The sequence below is a fragment of the Cimex lectularius genome, unplaced genomic scaffold (assembly GCF_000648675.2).
Source record: "Cimex lectularius strain Harlan isolate CLEC.00 unplaced genomic scaffold, Clec_2.1 scaffold91, whole genome shotgun sequence".
Lineage (NCBI taxonomy): Eukaryota > Metazoa > Arthropoda > Insecta > Hemiptera > Cimicidae > Cimex > Cimex lectularius.
The window spans coordinates 1,159,478-1,179,492 of record NW_019394227.1 but is presented as its reverse complement, the minus strand read 5'-3'; the positions used below and the strand labels follow the sequence as shown (position 1 = coordinate 1,179,492).

The window sequence follows — 20,015 nt, the reverse complement described above, 5'->3', positions numbered from 1 at the left end:
ATTTTCAGAGAAATGTTTAGATTAAAAGATATCACGATTTTCCGACGCCAGGACGTGATATCTTTCAAAATCGATAAAAAGCGAAATTACTCTGAAATGGTTGAGAATCGGACCATGGACAATATGAACTTTTTTGTTCATTTTAGGGTGAAGAATCTACTGGAGAAGTTTGTAGCACGAGTAGCAATTCACCCTGTATATAACCAAACATATATAACATAACACAATGTCCAATTCTCTCTCTCTCTCTTTCTCGCTCTCTCTTTCTCTTTCTCTCTCTCAATCTATCTCGTTGGTCGTTACAAAAATATGAAGAAATAAAATAAAAATAAATTGTAGTTCGGTCAGGAGGTAACAACATAGGATTTTAGCCCATTTTAAATTCTCTCTCTCTCCCTCCCGCTCTCTCTCTCTCCCTCTCTCTCTCTCTCTCTCTCTCTCTCTCTCTCTCTCTCTCTCTCTCTCTCTCTCTCTCTCTCTATCTATCTCTTTGGTCGTTACAAAAATTCTCTATTTTTCTCTCTCTATTTTTTTTAAATAACTTATTTTCAATTTTTTAAATATTTTTCAATCATAATTTTCAATTTTTCTAATAATAAATTATTAGAAAAATGTAACGTTGATATAATTAAAATTGATAACAACTTTTTAAAATATGAGGAAAATGTAAAATGTCTGGGTTTAAGTCTTCCCAAGAATCTATCATTGGTGTTAAAAAACAAAAATCAAATCTACTCGACTTTACATAGATCTAATAAATCGTTACGTTTTGCAATCAAAAAACACCTTGTATCAACTCTGATCTTTCCACATTTATGGTCTAGGAACAATGTGGGACTTAAATCGTACACAAATCCAAAAATTGCAAGTCAGGTTAAACATGTGTATCAGAAATATCCTGAACCTGAAATATGACAGTTGTATATATAACAAATGCTGGCAACTTAGATTTCTCAAAATTAAAGATATAATCGATTACAATCTATCATGTAAAATTTTTAAAATTTTAAAAGTTCAAAATTTAAAATATCTATAAGTGAAATTAATTACATGTCTCAGATTCATGATGGAGATACTAGGTTTGCAAATTATCGTTTGCGAGACGTAAGCTCAAAACCAAAAATTTTAATAGGTTATTCTTTGTAAAAGGTGCAATAAAAATTTTGAGAATCCATACACATATAAAACGATATAAAAATAACAAAGATTTCCTAATTTATCTTAAAAATTCTCTTATCAAGTTTTGATTGATGTCTTAAATTTAACTTCTTTTGCTGTTTTGTCTCTTGTTTTAGCTTTCATATTACTTCCTAAAAGTTGATAAAAAGAAATGGTGGAGGGAGTGTGTTGTTCAATCTTTTTGAAAAGATAGTTCCTACTCGCAGTAATTTGTTTTCAACGATTCGGATTTCGAGCATACAGCTCATCATCAGATAGACATGAATTGCAAGAAATCCCCAATCAAAATTCACAAGGAAAACACTTATTAGACCAGTAGTCCTTTTAAAATTCCCCGAGCCAAAAACTTGCAATTACAACTGATAAAGTAATTTTATTCGGTATCAACAATTCTTTAGAATTGACAAAATAATTAAATAACATCAATATATCTAACAACTGTATTTTAGTGTCATTTGATGTCACTAATTTACTCACAAATATACCTGTTGAAGAACGTACAAAACTCATAAAGCAAAAACTTAGACATTTCTATTAACGAATTTGTAAAAAATGATATAATAGAACTCTTAAAAATATGCAATCCTTTTAAAATTTGCAATTCATGTAGAGAGACGTGGTTGTATTTGTCCTTCAACCTGATGATGAGCTGTATGCTCAAAATACAGATCATTGAAAACACTTTACTTTGAGTAGGAACTATCTTTAAACAAAAACCTAGAAGTTTATTTCTATATTTATATTGGGAATTTATAATTAATGATTAGTTCAGTATTGTATTGAAAAAATATTTTTGTTCAGTTATTTTATTAATAATTTACTTTTTAATTGCTCTATTATTATGTAAATTATAATATTAATTTTAATAGACAATTTGAAGTAAATACAGACGTAGTTCAATTTAAAGTGAATATGTAACATATTGACCACAAAAATAAGTTTATTTAAAATAATTAATGTTTAATAAATTAGAAGTAGAGTAAAATTAGTAACCATTGTATTTCACATTAGATGTAAGAATGGTTTTTTTGTGATTGATAAATAAAGCGTTCATCATCACCATCATCTCTCTCTCTCTCTCTCCATCTCTTATTTTTCTTATTCGGACGTCCTGGCTGTTTATGCCGGAAAACACTGGCTTATTAAGTAAAGTTTTAAATGAGAATGTTTTATCAAGTTTTATTTTTAACAATCATTGAAAACTCCATTTTCGCCACACAATTAGCTCCGTTCAATTATTAGTATAAAGCTCCCATCATAAATTATAAATATGTAAAAGATTTTTATTTTAATATAATATTTTAGAGAAGGGAGCCATCTCAAACTGTATGTATATTCATAAACGCATGAAGGGCCGACTTCGTTTAAATTGTCTAATGTATAAAATGCACGGCAAAGTGCACGTTGATTATTTTCCGAAAACCAGCGATCGAGGTATGAATAATCAGAATTGTGTAAGCGATAGGGAACGAACGTTCGAGGCGTTAGAAGAAGAAACATCACCCACAGCGCAGATCTTGCATGACTGACAACGGTGAGCAATTACGGAATAGAAACGCGCCCTGGGCCATTACAAATCAAGATCATACGTAAAACCCACACGAACGTGTTGTGTCAGTCGATGTAAATGTGGAAGTCTGATGATTAGCTTAATTTTTCTCTTAGCACGAAAAGCTATTTTGGCGTTTAGTTGAAAAATACATAATATAATATTGTAATCGCGTTAGGGTAAGCGATCCCGAGTGAATTTTACAAGCATCGCGGAAAAATATGTATATTTTATGAAATACCCCTTGTCTGACGTTATTGATTTTTTCATTTCTTAATTAATTTTGCTGAATTGGTTTTCTAAACCTTTACTCATTTTACATTATAATCATAGCAATGTATACTGTATAGTGTACAATTATGATATACATTACAATTAATTAAGGTTTTTAGTTGAGATAAAAAAGTCAATGGCACGAGCGGGATTCGAACCTACGATCTTCGGCTAGATACGCTGCTGCTCTACCACTTGAGCTAGCATGACCTCGATCCACTCGGACACCAACTTCCCATCTCAACCACACATTTTTGAATTTTCCCTCCTTTTTGCCATTTTTCAAATGTCGTGTAATCGGATTGGATTCTCGACGACAAATGAAATGGCCACGGAGAGCTTTAGTGAAGTATACTTCATTTTTAATCATTAAATTCACTAATTTCGTGGTCCGCTTGACCAATTAATATATTTCAATTAATTAAGGTTTTTAGTTGAGGTAAAAGGAGGGAAAATTCAAAAAGGTGCGGTTGAGATGGGAAGTTGGTGTCCGATGGATCGAGGTCACGATAGCTCAAGAGGTAGAGCACTGGCGTATCTAGCCGAAGATCATGGGTTCGAATCCCGCTCGTGCCATTGACTTTTTTATCTCAACTAAAAACCTTAATTATTTATAATATACTAATTGGTCTAGCGGACTACGAAATTAGTGAAATTAATAATAATGTTTATTTAGCAACAAAAAAGAAATATAAACTGCTCAAAAATGAAGAGGGATATTCCTAATTTATTCTTATTATACCAATTTTAATTAAATTAACCGATATATTGCTGTTAGTTGGATAAAATAAAATTGACAATACAAACCAAATTAAACAAATGTTAATCTTCGGTTCGTTAATTAACGGATTTTCTTAAGAACATGAAGTCTACTCATTTTTGTGAATAACCACCTTTTATCCGTTTCTGTCTGTATAGTGATAGGAGGCGCCGAAGGCTCTACCGAGATCGGGGGTGCTTGCAATGCCCCAGTTCGTTCCCCCTTCAATGCAGTTTGTTGGACGCGGTGTTATGGTCTGGACTGGGATTTACACTGGAGGACGAACGGGACTCCATATTGTTGCGGGCTACATCACCGCAGCCCGTTTTGTCCAAGCAACTATCGAGGAATATATGCTTCAAACCAGGGATCTCATTGGCAGGAATTTTCGATTTCTGGATGATCATGCCAGACCTAATAGAGGCAGAATTGTTCATCAATATTCAGAAACTTGAGAATTTCCAATCTACCCCTTCCTCCATTGTCTCCAGACCTCAATCTCATTGAGCACATGTGGAATCCGTTGCAGAAGGCTTTTCGATCACCATCCGCAGCCAGTTGACCTGCAACAACTGAATGCAGCGTTGCAATGTCTATGGGATACAATTCTTTATGAAATTAGCGACCACCTTATTAAAAGTATGCCTAAGTGCACAGAGGTTTTAGCTAAAAGAGGACATCATACACGGTATTGATTGTTTAAAAAATATTGTATCCGATAAACAAAATTATGGAATTAAAATCTATCATTTTGTTAATTTTTAAAATCCTTTAATTAAATTTTTCTTCAGTAAAAACATAATAATTTCTAATAAAATTTGATGAAAGTAAGTAATACAAAATTGGCAAGATCTTTGTTTACTTTTGTGCAGTTTATTTAAATCAAAATGTGCATTAACATTTTACAACATGGTAAATACTATCGGCCGGAGGTTGGATATACTTAAAGAATTGTAACAATGAAGCATGCATTTTTTTTTTTTTTTTTTGACTCGGACTTCCGACATCTAGGTCATTTCAGCCCACAATTATAACAAATAAATACATCCGTACAGTACACTCATTCCGTTTGGTCGGTGGAGTACTTGATATTCCTCCACCGATCTATACTCATACTAATCTAGATGGCGGTCGATGGAGTACTTTTATAAATACTCCGCCTTCGACCCCTAACACACATTTATACGCTCTCAACGTTCGAGGGGCGATGATGACGTTATATTTCACCCTCACCCCTCGCCATTCACGCTAATAAATACATGCACTCAGACAAAACATATAGACTCACAACACATAAGACATATTATATACAATATGAAACCCCAATTTCCCCTAAAAAGCGGAACAGAGGACCCAGAAACCCGCCGCAGTGCTCGAGTACCATTTTCAGATTGGATGGCATGCCTACACGCTCTATGTAGAGAGCCAAAGTCAGCATGCAATTGAAAACTAACTTTAATTGAAGAAGTAAAAAAATGACAATTACTAACTATACTAAGAACGACTGCTACTACTAGAAACTGAAGGAGGAGATACAGGCTGAGGCCAATCGATGCCTCTACTCTAAAATCTAACTTCACCAGCAAGTATAAGGAATATCAGACAGTGTAGAATACCGGAATACCAAAGGAATACCGCTGAAGGTGTACACTGACGGATGAAAAACGTGCAGAGGACTAACTAAATTTTCCCCATGGGTTGTATACTTGACAAATATGGTCCTGAATAAAAAAGAAAAACAAATGAATAATGGCTTAACGTTTGTCCCATAAACAGACATAGATACAACGATCCTTGGATCGTCGGTTGATTGTAGTATGATAAATACAAATGTGCTAAAGTAATTAAACCATACTAGACAAATCTAAACGTCAAAGAATTAAATATCCCATGTACAATAGGTTTAGTAATAAAAAGTTAAAAAGTGTCAACTTTATTTTAAAAGCCGATAAAGGTAATAATAAGTTAATAGTCGTTGAACATCAAAAATACGTTTCTAAAGTTGAAGAATTCTTAAACAATAACCCCACCTTAAAATTAAAAACTAAAGTTCAAACAGCTATAAAACATACTGATTTCTCATTCTCATATTTTGTGTATAATATCATATCATACGCAATATAGAATATTTTGGGTGCAACAATTTGAGGAAATACCACGACACTGGAAATGAAAATCAGCGTTGTTGACAGTTCAAGAGATATGTTTAATCTCTTCCTTTATTCTTTGCTCTATTTCTCTTATACTCTTTATTATTCATCAGACTCATTATCAATACTATCATACTCTTTCTTAAAATGACATCTGGGTGAACGAACAACAATTTTATTTTAGTATATGTTGTAGTACATTCAATACGTTTATATTTATAAAGTTAATGTTCAAAAGTTTATTTTGGAAAGCAGACCACGTTCTCACCGCCAATGACATACATCAAGAGGATTTATTGGTTATCGAAAGTAAAACTGTGAAAAAAGCCGAGTAATCTATGTTACAGAATATAAAAGGTTTTTTTTTGCGAGGGGGTATATTAAGAAAGTAAGAGAAAAAATTATGGGAACCATTTTGATTTGTCACGATCAACCAAATCATCTCCAGGGTAAATAGAGAGATTTTCGATAACGTTTACGCTGTTTTGAGGCCACCGTTAAGGTTAACACCTTTCAGATAAAGTTGACGCTTTTTCAAAACTTTTTGCATAACGGATTTCTCGCTATGTTTCCTTGGGAGTTTGAAGTAATTCAGGTTCAAGTCGTATCTTGCGAGTTTGTAAACAAGCACCGTTCACCGATGTTATGGAAATTTTGTCTTGATTGCTGATGACAGTTCGGGCCAATGCTGAAGACCTGATAGTTGTAGAAGTTCTAATGTACAAAGTAAACATTAATTATCAAATCCTCAATCTTAATTCAAAAGTGTCTTAAATCCTTAAGAAAATAGCTCTTAGCTTAGCTTATCATTTTTGGGAAAACTAAAATATTACAGTGCAGTTAATTAATCATATACATTATATTCATTATAATCATATATATAANATATTCACACATAATAGTAAATTAATAATAGGTTTTTTATTAGGTTCTATTTTTATATTGTATTGTTGCCTAATTGGTTGAATTAGTTCATTTTAGGCATAACTTTCACTTGTTCTGGTTCGTTCCAGTACAAATAATGAATCGAAATATAGTGAACTGTAATAAAATAACCAAACCCTGCCCAAAGTTGTTCCACAAATTGATGTACTTGTTTGTTTATGATTGCAATTGAAGTGAACTTTCTATCTTTTCTGCTTGTCGACCGGGTTACCACCTGTCGATTGTGTGGGAACTTTCGCCCCTTACATACCCTTCGACAAAGGCTTAAAAAAATCCACAATGGACCACCACCCCCCTTTTTGTGACCCGTAATCCGTTTAACCCCGTTCTCTTTCTCTTTTTAATTTTTGAAAGCTCAGTCAGAAGCAAGCTTATCGCTTCCTCGAGGCGACAGACACTTCAAAGGATTATTAAACGTGCCATCTCTTATGCTTGACAAGGGTAGAGGACCCGTACAAAAGGACGCTATAATTCTATTGTGCCCAATTTTAAAAGATTATTTTTCACATGGCTGATTTGGCAAAAAAGAGATGTTGCATCTTTATACCTGTTGTTAAAAAAGACATCTCATCGTTTTCGACAATTGTTGCCAAATTCTTAAAAGATTCTGCTGGCAGGCTAGACCATAGAGAAATTTTTTTCATTGCTGTTCGTTATTATGATCCTTATCTTTCCTTTTCTTTAAAAAGGTGCGTATGGATATGAAGGAAACCGAACAGGATAGAGTTTATGTACGGGACCTCGTGCATTCCTTTGCACTATATCAACTCATTATTTATCGAACTTGTGCCGCAATGTCCGTAGCAAATCGACAGTAGTTACCAACGGTTCCGCCCGATCTTCGAATCGTATCGGTGGAAAGCGATCGACCTCACGATCTTCAGTAGGTTGGCCGTCCGAATGACCAAAACGTTAGTTCTAATTTTTAAACATTCCATGAAAGATTGGCGTCACGATATTATCTACGTGCAACCAATTCAACAAAAGTACACAAATAGGTCGTTTGTCCTTTCAATTATTTGTCCAGTCGTGGATGCTGTTGATTCTCGGATGCATGAATACAATTTTCGACTCGGAAAGCAACATCTGCAAATGTTGCGACGGTTATGTTTGCCTTATGATGAACAGCCTTTCCGAAAGGTAGTAGAACGAAAGTTCAACATATTTTTGGAATAGTTTTTAAGATTATGTATTAAACTCTCGTTGTCAATGGCTTGCGATACTTCTTTGAATAAAACAAATCATATATTTTAATCTTCTAGAGGTAAATGATTTTCAGTAAATTGAAGATATTGCCTATTGTGGAGTATTAAGTTTACAAGCTATCCTGATGTACAGTTATAATCCCATGTTTTTGATCCATCCTTCCAATCCGATCAAGGTGCCGTTTTAAAGATATTGTTTTAAACCTATCAAGGTCAACGATAAATCTCTTCTTTATTGCATTTTACGTACTTGATCTACCTGTTGCCATACTAAGTCGATTTCCTGGCTATCTGGGACATGCTCAAATGGTAAAATACATGACGCAAAACCGAAGAAGAACCGATATCCAAGTGTTCACGGTTGATAAGAAGGTTCAACGATATGAACTATTAATTAAGGTTTTTAGTTGAGATGAAAAAAAGTTAATGGCACGAGAGGGATTCGAACCCACGATGAGCTTTCCCTCCATAGGGTGGGGTTGAGATGGGGAGTTGATGTCCGAGTGGATCGAGGTCACGATAGCTCAGGTGGTAGAGCAGCGGCGTATCTAGTCGAAGATCGTGGGTTCGAATCCCTCTCGTGCCATTAACTTTTTTTCATCTCAACTAAAAACCTTAATTAATTGTCTTGTATTAATTGGTCAAGCGGACCACGAAAATAGTGAATTAAGATATGAACAATTCACAACTTCATTTCAACCAAAAACCCTAAAGAAAAGAATAATTAATTGGAATAATTAATATGGTCAATTATGACCACTAAAAAAATATGGATATGAATTATTTTATCACACATTTTTGACATTCTCTAAGATCAGCCATCTGGATTTTTTTGCAAATAGGAACGGATCCCTGAATAATCTTAGGGATGTACAGTCCAACTAAGTTTTTTTATAAAATAGTTTTGATTTTTGATTTCCTCACTATAATTATGTATTATTACTATTTTAGAAAGCAGAACACCTATTTGCCACAATATTGTTGATTTCGTCATATAAGAAGAACACTGAAAAAACAATGTCTTTCCAGAAAATGGTTTTCCTGTTACGTCTTCGTTACACGCGTTAATAGAGTGAACAGAATGGGGTCGTTATGTATCGCTCGACTGGTAAAAACTATGTTAACTTGTTCCCCAACCTACTTTAAAATAACATTAGGCGTCCAAGGATATACGATTTGAACATGGTATACATAAGTTTATGGCCGTTTAAAGACTTAAACTGACATTTCGAGCCTGGGACAAGTGGAAAGAAAACACGACCATTAAAGTGAACAGCCATTTATATGCACGATCCACGAATTATTAGGTAATTATTCCTTCTAAGTTAAAAAAAAGAAAAATTACCTAAAATGATGCTCGTAAATAGTTACAATAGGGAACGTAACAGAAAACTTGATTTGTTAACTTGCAGCAGTTACACATCCGCCGTGCCTAATGGAGACACATACCTCTACTTCTTCCTATCTACTTGTTTACTTGCACTTTTTATTTACGAAAGATGAACTTTTCACCTCGATTTTTTCTCCAAATCATGAGCAGTTCAACTTATTTCAACACAACTATGATTATGGTTTGATTGATGAAATTCCATTAACGTTGAAACATAATTCAAAATGTGTGGTGTTTAGTGACCTTAGCCAATGATTATTTGAAGATCGTGAGGTGCGGTCTGGTGGGATTTGAAAAATAGTAAATATCTCACTGGCACTCTCAACCCGACACATAAGAATGACATGTCTACACAGAAAACCAACAATTTGAGCCTGAAGATGTTCTCAATAAAGATCGAAACGTTGGCCCGACAAAGTAAATGTTTTTCTAAAACCTATGTCACACCAGAGCGCATCTCACGATCTCCAAATAATCATTATAAATATCAATTAAAAGATATATTCCAAAATGACGACAATCAATCTAAATATTCTTAATATCGTTTTTTATTTCAAAACACTTAATTTTTAAAACACTATAAAAACCAGTATTTTTTTTCATTAGCACTGTAGCCGTAACCATGATGCACACATACGTCTCATTAATNTGTTTGTTTTCTGTGTAATTGTGTCATTCTTGCGTGACGTGTCCAGAGTGCCTTTTTTTTATTATGTCTTTTTCTTCCTCTGTTTTTGTGTATTTTTGGATTGCATAGTCTACATCCGTAATTAATTTAGCTATTGGAAAATCTGTTTTGTTTTAAGGAATGGAATGTTTGGGACAAAGTGATAGGAAGTTCTGGATTTCTGAAGGAATGATAGTTTTGGTTAGGTTTAGGAACCATTTATTTGTGTTAACAGATGTTTGTTTGTTTATTAAGTTATTTAATTTTTTGATGTGTTTGTTTTTGATTTTGTCGAAGTGGACGTATCATCTTTTTGATGTGTGTAAAATTCTTTTAAAATGTCTGTAGGTATTCTGTTGGCGGCACTGGGTTTTAATTGGTGTAATTTTTGTGTTAGTGTCTTAATGTTTTGGATGATTGTGGTGATTTCTATGTTTAGAATGTTTCGTTTGAAATTTATTGTTGCTTTATGTATGTCGTTAATTCTGGTGTTTGGCTGTGTTACTGTGGCATTTGTAAAGTTAAAATTGTGTTTGATGTGAGTAGGAAATACCTTGTGTTGTCTGCATTTCAGCAAAAAAGTTCTCTGATTGACTGATTGGGCACTCTCGACACGACACGCAAGAATGGCACAATTACACAGAAGGCTCAAACACTTTGAGCCCTGAAGATGATCTTAATAAAGATCGAAACGTTGGCACGATAAAGAAAATTTTTTTCTGAAACCTACATCACACCAGACCGCATCTCACGATTTCTAAATAAATATCGATTAACGGTCACTAATCACCACACAAAGAATAATTATTATTTACAAATGAATCTTGATACTCAATAGTTTATAGTCGAATAAAATATGATACTTCTTATTTAACCGCTCCAAAATTTACAGGTTAAACAGTTAGTCAACCGAAGTCTTTTCACCTGAATACCTAAAATATCGATAGGTAACAACAACAAAAACGTACATCTCTCTCCCTCGCTCCCTCTCTCTCTCTCTCTCTCTCTCTCTCTCTCTCTCTCTCTCTCTCTTTCTATCTGCTCTGGCTCTCGTTCTCTCTCTCGCTCTCTCTCTCCTTCTCTTTCTTTCTTTCTCTCTACTCTGGCACTAGTTCTCTCTCTTTTTCTTTCTTTATACTCTGGCTCTCTCTCTCTCCCTCTCTCTTTCTTTTTCTCTACTCTGGCTCTCTCTCTCTCTCTCTCTCTCTCTCTCTCTCTCTCTCTCTCTCTCTCTGTCTGTAAATTACTTGCTCACCGAATGAAACATTTCTGAACAATTTTTTTTTAAACATTGATTAAAAAGACGCTCTCGATATACATCATTCCACCTCGTGCAAATAAATAAATGAATTGGGGTGGAAAAGAGGTTCTCAATAACTTGAGGGCGGTTGCCACAATAAAAATTATGAACTACATAAAATAAATGAAGCTATCCTTTTATTAAAAAAATAAATGAAAATTGGGCATGTTTGCGTTTTTTTAAACTTTTCTTCTAATAAAAAAATCAATTTACACTTGCTATATTTTATGTGCCCACCTGTGAAAATCGGCCGATTTGGACGTTTTACGCTCGAATGGTACGAGAAGGCGATGGCTAATTAGAAACAGCCCACGCTCGAAAAACTCTTGACCCTTTCCATCGAGTTAAATTAATTTTTAAATGCTTTGCTGCTTAACAAAGCATAACAGAAGAAGGATCGTCGGGAATTTGGAGCAGCCGGGAGCCGATCGTTAATGTCTCACTGTCGTTATCCTCTTAGAACCCATCAGAATTTGATTACACCATCCTCTTGATCCTCTCTCATTAAAAATAGACTAAGGATTATTGTTATCTCGAGTGGTATAAATCATTTGTTATGATAAGCGCTATCGAGGGGCGACCATTTGTTCAAAATATAAAAACTTATCAATGACTTTTAAAAGAATTTTTAGTTTTTTTAAATCATGATCGGTATAGTATTATATAAGGCGTTTTTTTATGTATCTAGTTTTCTCTTAACCGCAAGCTTTTCCCAATTGGTTTTTTAACCTAACTATACATTTTTCTAGAGTAGTTTTCAAAAAAATTATTCCTCAAAATTTGACCAGAATCCCTAACCTAAAATTGAATATTTTTTAAATTTTCCTTTTTTGAATATTTGCTCTTCTCATACAGTAACATTTACTGCATAATATGTTCGACACATATTACCCTACGCCTACAAAAGCTAGGAGTTAAAAATTAATTGGGACCAAGGTTACACAGTGGTTTGTGGTTAGCGTGACTCTCCGTTCGTAGACCCAGCGGTCGTGGGTTCGAATCCCACCGTCACCCCTGAATTATCACTCTCCCCTTTGTATGTAACAGTCAGCATGTACGGTTCTTTGACTGATATACAAAACATACGGACGTAAAAAAATGATACGTTAGGTATGTGAAATACATATACAACGCTGTTCTCAAGAAATACACAAACTACACTTTCATTGGTCTTACATCTCTCCTCGCCAAAATTCTTGAATTACCGATATCCCGAATTATCTGCATTCATTTGTTTAGCTTAGATGTTTCCTTCTTTCAGCAGAAGGATAATTGGCTATTTTTATTGATTTGGAAGTTTAAGATGAAATCTGAAAATCGACCTTGCTTTCAAGAATACCTTTATCTATGCTTACGTATTATTTTATACTGATATCATATCTGACCAACCTTTACTCTCGCATCAAAACGGATGTTCACCAGGAAACATCCTTAGCCCAGTTCTGTTGGAAGTACACTGGAGATATTCCTTCACATTTTTATAATTGTACACATCCATTTGCTGATTCATGTCTTTCGTACTCTTCCATAAACAGTCAACACACACAAACAAATCAGAAGCATAAATATTCGTTAATATTAGCTTGACTTAAACAAAAATGAAAAAGATCCCAATGTGATATGTCACCAGTGGTTTGTTGTAAATTAATCGGTGTTGACCAATTTTCTAATTTTGATAATATCATTTTATTTTATGTCCCTAATAAAAACGATCAAATTGTTATATTTAATACTTACGTCTTATTGATCATACGTCTATCATTGCCAAAGTTGTTGAACTACTGCCGACAACTAGTAGTTTTAGTAGTTCTAGTAGTTTCTTTAAGCATATGCAGCATTTTTCTTAATCTAGATGTGTATGATGAATCCTTAAACTCGGGCTTGATTTGAAAATTCAAGAACATCCTCTTCTATAGGTATTCATTTATACTGGTATCACCAGATTTGACCACTCTCGCATCAGATCCAGTGTTCGCCAAGGGACATCCTTAGCCCATTTCTATTGGAATATACACTGAAAATATTCCTATATATTTTTATAATTGTACACATACATTTTCTAATAATTTCTGACATTCAAACATGTTATTTAAACCCTTCCATAAACATTTAACACATGGTTATTTACATGAAGAATGAAGATGAATCTCAAAAAAAAGAAGAAAAAAAAGTAAGCTTTACCTTTACCTGTTCTTCATTGAACCAAAACGGAAACTACCGTTGATAAATGTCGGGTCCTTTCAAAAACAAATGAAGGAATAACTAACTAATTTCTTAGGAGTTACACTGCAACTTTTTATGTAGATGACTATAGCATAAAACCGACTATTATGAAAAAAATCAAAACAGCCCAAATCGAAAGTATGTTTATTTTGTTTCTATATTAATTACTGTGCCTTTTTAATTAAAGTGAGCTTTTATATTTCCTTCTAGTTTTTTTAGTTTGTTTTCAAGTTCTTGAAAAAAACAAAAACAAAAGAAAACAGAAAAACTAATAATTTTTAAAAGCCATTACACAAATTATCAAAAAAAAGTCTTAGACGTGTTATTAAATAATTGCACATTAACATAAAATCTAGTACGCCTGGTTTGGAACAAAATTGCTCCGAACGGCGTAATTAAGGGAGAAAAACTGAAATAAATCGGGCAATTTAATTAAAGAAAAACACGGATCCCACGAAGGCAGGCGTTTCCATTTTGCTTAATTAAAATGTCTGTTTAGAACCAAAATATTTCTGCCTTCCTACTTTTCAAACCTGGCTCCTGTATCCGAGCACTGTTGAAAAAAAATTAATTAATAAGGTTTCTCCTAAAAATGTGTTATGAAGGTGACAATGCAAGCCCCCTACTTTAATATTTACATTATAAAAAGAAATTATTTTCGGTAGGGAAAACGCCCTTCATTATACGAATATATCTAGTTGACAATGTAATTATGTGTGCAAAAAAAAAAAATTACTTCGTAACACAAAATAAAAGAGTAAATATTTTTGATGACAACAAAAATTTAAACAATCACAGATTTTATTATATCACCCTTCTTTGTTTATAATTTATTAGGTGTGGGCAAATTTTCTAAGTTTAATATTTATAATTTTATTTCACGTTTATTTAATTTATTACTTTTAAATAAAAGTTTAACTATTTAATCATTACTAATTTATTTGATTATTTTAATGTTTTTATTTCAATCAAGTTTGGTATACCATAAATAACAGTAATTACTGTAATTTATTTAGAAATCGTGAGATGCGGTCTGGTGTGATGTAGATTTCAGAAAAACATTTTCTTTATCGTGCCAACGTTTCGATCTTTATTGAGATCATCTACAGGGCCTGGGATTTACAAACATCCCAGGCCATGAAGATGATCTCAATAAAAGATCGAAACGTTGGCACGATAAAGAAAATGTTTTTCTGAAACCTACATCACACCAGACCGCATCTCACTTTTTCTAAATAAATATCGATTAACAGTCACTAATCACCACACAAATTATTGTATTAAAGTTTCTTACACATCCTCTCTAAAATAATACTTCTTCCCCTAGTTCTTATTAATATGAAATGAGCAAGAAGGCTACAGTTCTAGCTGATTATTTTCAGAAAGTAACTCCATGTACGGAAACCTAAAGAGATAAAATTAATTCTAAAATAACAACAACATGAAAAATAAGAAAGCTCCGGATATGACGAGTTAACAGCCATCCTTGTCAATAATCTCTGGAGAAAAGCATTTATCTCACCACTAAGCGCTATTGCTTGCTCATTTCCCAACTTTCACTGTAATGTTAAGGTAAAAAACAAAATGGGGATGGTACTTATTGACGTGGAGAAAGTGATTGACTGTGTTTCCCAAAGAGTTCTCATATTTAAACTCATGCCATAACAATTTCCTAACACATTTAATTTGTAATTACGTAAGAAAACAAAATTTTATGTACAGATTGATGGCATAAGGTCACAGTTAAAGAGTATAATAGCTGTGGTCCCCCCAAAGGTCTGTTCTAAGACCAACTTTATTTAACATCTTAATAAATCGCCCTTGCAAGCTAAAACTACAGCTGAACTGACTTTATTTGATGATGAGCCTCCTGTAGGGCTGATTCTATACGTAAAGAATTATCAAAAACTTTACATAGATAATTTAAATATTTTGAAAAAAGAAAAATCATAGCTAATGATAGCAAGAGTGTTTACTCAACCCAGGCCCTACATTGTCAATCATGATACAGACTTAATTTTAGTTACTTGAAGAAATGAGTTGTTGGAAAAATTGCTCAAAAGCATGGTCCATCTTGAAAAGTCTTTGCGAAAAATATGCGTTCACGCATGGACAGCAAAAATAAACAACTTATTTTTAAATATCTCGTAGACAATCCTCCATCCTTACTTATATTTGGTCCGTTTTAAAGGATCAGATGTAAATAAAATATAGATCAACATTACCACTTATTTTACGATTGAATTTTGTAAATGCATTTTTAAATAATTCAATATCTTCTTAGTCGGTTTTTTTGCAAAGCTTCTTTCTAACGTTCCGGTAGTTTGATTTTTTTAATTTGTACGATTTTTAAGTTTCACATTTGTTTGAGTGAAGGTTTAATACATTGATTGGGTAGAATCATAGCATTGTTGGAAGATGGAAGAAGTCAAGCGTATGTGGCTAGGGTGCTTAACATTCCCACAACAACTGTCAGAAGGGCCTTCCATCGCGACCAAGATACCAGAGGTTATTCAAGAAGTCATAGATCAAATTGCCATCTTGTCACATCTCAGAGTGATTATCGTTTTATTGTTTCGAATGTACACCGTTAATCAACATTCTACCGCTGTTGAGATCAAGAAACGACTAAATGGAGTTAGAAATTTTAATGTCAGTTAACTCACTGTCAGGTGAAAAACTTTCAGAAGCTGGATTACATGCGAAAAGGCCTGCCACTAGTCCAGAACTTCTGACAAGGCACACATCACCTCGGTAAGTTTCGCAAGAAATCACAACAATTGGTCTGAACAAAATTGGACTAAAATCTTGCTTTCGAACGAGTCAAAGTTTTGTTTGAGGTCTTCTGACGGCCAAGAGGAAGTTTGGAGAAGAACTGGAGAGTGATATACCCCGCAATATTTTCGCTCCGGAGAAGCTATGGAGGAGTTGGTTCTAAGGAAGGTCGAACAACTTGATCTTCATGGAGGGTCCTCTAACAGCAGTGCGATACATTGAAGATGTGTTGTCAGAAGAGGTTGTTCCATTTTACTTCGGACGGTTTTATTTTTATGCATGACAATGCACGGCCTCCCAATCAGCTAGGATCGTTGTTGACTACTTGGAGGGGGCTACAATTCAATGTTTGGAGTGGCAGCATGTAGTCCCGACTTGAACTCTATCGAACACCTTTGGAACGAGTCGTCGAAGAGAGTAAAATGTCGCGCAGTGATGCCAGAGTATTTCTAGGAATTAAGAATAGAGCTTTTGGAGATTTATGAAAAAATAATTGAAAGATATTAATTGGCCAAACGGACCACTAAAACTAGTGAATTTATGATAATATTCCACAGCGGTCACGAACTCAAGAGGAGGAAATACTCCGTACTGAATTGAATATTTTCCCCATTGTTTCCATAACAACATTTTTAGTAAAATTGTTTTAATCAGTTTAATTTTTTATTTAGATATATTGTATATTTTTCTTTAGAAGTATCCATTACATATATATATATTTATTTAGAAATCGTGATATGCGGTCTGGTGTGATGTAGGTATTCTCATTTCCTTCTTTACTTATTGAATTCATGTTCATATTTATTTTTGTGTTTAATGCATTCATTGTTTTGTATTATACCTGGGGGTCTTTATAATATATTTTTTCTTATAGTATATTGTATGCTTTAAGACACAATGCTTCTTATGTTTAATGCAGACGAGGACTAAAACGTGCAATAATGGCCTGGAACCAATCGAGTACAATTATGTAAACAAATAATGTTAATGCGTAGAGATTAGTGACCGTTAATCGATAATTATTCAGATATCGTGAGATGCGATCTGGTGTGATGTAGGTTTCAGAAAGACATTTTCTTTATCGTGCCAACGTTTCGATCTTTATTGAGATCATCTTCAGGGCTCAAAGTGTTTGTCTTCTGTGTAATTGTGCCATTCTTGCATGTCGTGTTGAGAGTCCCCACGGTGTGCAAGAATGGTACAACTACGCAGAAGACAAACACTTTGAGCCCTGAAGATGATCTCAATAAAGATCGAAACGTTGGCACGATAAAGAAAATGTCTTTCTGAAACCTACATCACACCAGACCGCATCTCACGATATCTGAATAATAAGGTTAATGAAAAATTATATGAAATATAATTAATGCGTACATACGATCAAGTTTGCTACAAAATTCCCTGTAAAGCAAAGATAAAATGTTTAAATAAATAAATTAATAATCTATTTGTTTAGCTACTTAGTAAGATATTTATTAATTTACTTACAATTTTTAATTTTAAAAATTATTATAAATCTAAGTGCATGTAATTTTAGTTTGCATTTTCTTAGATAAATTCTATTAAAAACCTTGCTTTAACAACTTAAATTATTTCCAAACTAACCTGCTAATACTGGTATATAGAATATTTTGTTTTCAGAACTTCCTAAAAATGGAAATAAAAATATATTCGGCCTATTTATTAGAGTTTTTTTTTTCATATAGGTCTGTCAATGTGTATTGTTATTTTTGGTTTTGGGGCAGAAAAAGACGAACGATTTGTTTTATTTTTATAGGTTTAAATACACACCTTCAACTATCGTTAGCCAATTTGATTTTCCAGATGGAAGCGACTGGTTCAATCCGTTGGATTGCGAGGTGGCAATGCTATTATCGAGAAAAAACCCCATCTCATGTCCTTCGCCGAAGGGAATCGTAAAGGCTACGGATCCGTGCTTGAAGGCACCAATTGGCCAAATGACCGTGAAAGTGGATCAAGTGCTTTGCAGAAGAGAAAGCCATTGTATTGATGGTGCTTCTAATACGGTACTTTTTCGACCCGAAGAACAGATACGAATAGAAAAATAAAGAATCGGAGGGAGAGAGAGAATGAATGTAGATTTGTAGAAGGCTCTAACGACGTGATTATTGCTCCGGGACCTGGTTCACGTCTGCAACGTGGCTCGACTTTGGATCACTAACGGGAATCATTTGTGCCGGTTTTTACCTATATGTGCATTTACCCACCAGTTAGTTTGTCCTAGATAGTTAGCTTTATGTCACGGAGAATCGTCTAAAGCCATTGCCCTTGGAATCCGGGCTTTCGGAACCGAAATGACTCGGTTTCCATTCTCTACATCAGGCTATCGGTTTATTTTGAACTCCCCGGCCTGCTTTCTTGTTCTTTTGAAGAAAAGCACTTGACTGGTAAAATTCACTTGTACAAAAACTCTAATCTTTTAAGTAAGTTAAATAATCCAAAAGGAGGGCCGACAGACAAAAACAGCGACATTAAGCAGATCAGAATAATCGGAAACGACCGAATTGCGTGTTTATGGACCTTCAAGCCTTAACATGAAAAAACAAAACATTAATATCAAAAACCTAAATATTTACACTAAATACAAACATATGTGTTTCAGATGTAAAGAAAAAAGTGATCGTCGAAACAAACCTATAATCATAGAATAGACTATCTGTAACTGGAATTCCTTGATAACTCGATTTTTTTAAAATCTCCCTCATTTACCTATAATGTGTTCCCACATCCCCCTATATAAGACGAACATTTCGAAAAGAAAACCTCGACTAGATGAATTTTCTTTGTAAGCCCAGGCGACCAGCGGCATTTCGTTACTCGATTTACTCCTTTCTCCCGTTCCCTAAACAGTCCAGCACGACAATGCTTAGTACAGTTCACGCTTTTCGGGCAGTCCTTTTTTTCCAGTTTGTTTTGTTTATGTGTTTGTTTATACAAAAAAAAATATAAGACGTTAAACGTGGAGGAGAAAAGTAAGATTATTAAGGCGGTAGATGAAGGCATCAAGAAAAAGGGCGACATCGCCAAAGAATTCGGCATACCGCCAAACACCTTATCCACAATTTTAAAAAATAGGGTCAAGTATGACTCTGCGAGTGGATTAGCCGGTTCAATACCCCGAACCTCGATTAGTCGAATTTTGAAATTTCCCCCTGAGATTCGAGTTATCCAGAATAAACTGTACTATTAAAGTGTATAACAATAAATAAGAACAAATAACAGAAAGATAAAAAGTTAGAAAACGTTTATTTTAAGTGTTAGAAATATGGGCCGCTTGTTTACTCACGAATAATCAGCATTCTGATATGATCTGAAAGTCAATTCAGCAGTTACCGCCAAGCTTTCGACCTATTAAAGTTCATTCTCAGGGTAAAATATTCTTAAATAATATACAATTAAAATTTTGTCAATGACCTTAAAATAAGTAGAAAGGTGATGATGCAGTGTATTCTTGAAAACTTATATGGACCAAGGTACAAAATGAATCTTCTTTTGTTCAGTTATGTACTACTTCATCAGGATATATACAGATTTTTGTGATGATTAAAAAGAATTGATCAGGTAAGCACAAAATACAA

At 33.9% G+C, this 20,015-nt stretch overlaps 1 long non-coding RNA gene across 1 annotated transcript; it reads right to left on the bottom strand.

The window, feature by feature from the left end:
* Positions 1 to 17,240: 17,240 nt before the first annotated feature.
* On the bottom strand, positions 17,241 to 18,975 carry LOC106674030. The gene is made up of 3 exons (XR_001341449.1): positions 18,208 to 18,975; positions 17,791 to 17,817; positions 17,241 to 17,362 (listed from the first exon to the last, which is right to left on the bottom strand). It is a non-coding gene; the product is annotated as an uncharacterized LOC106674030 (long non-coding RNA).
* Positions 18,976 to 20,015: the final 1,040 nt, after the last annotated feature.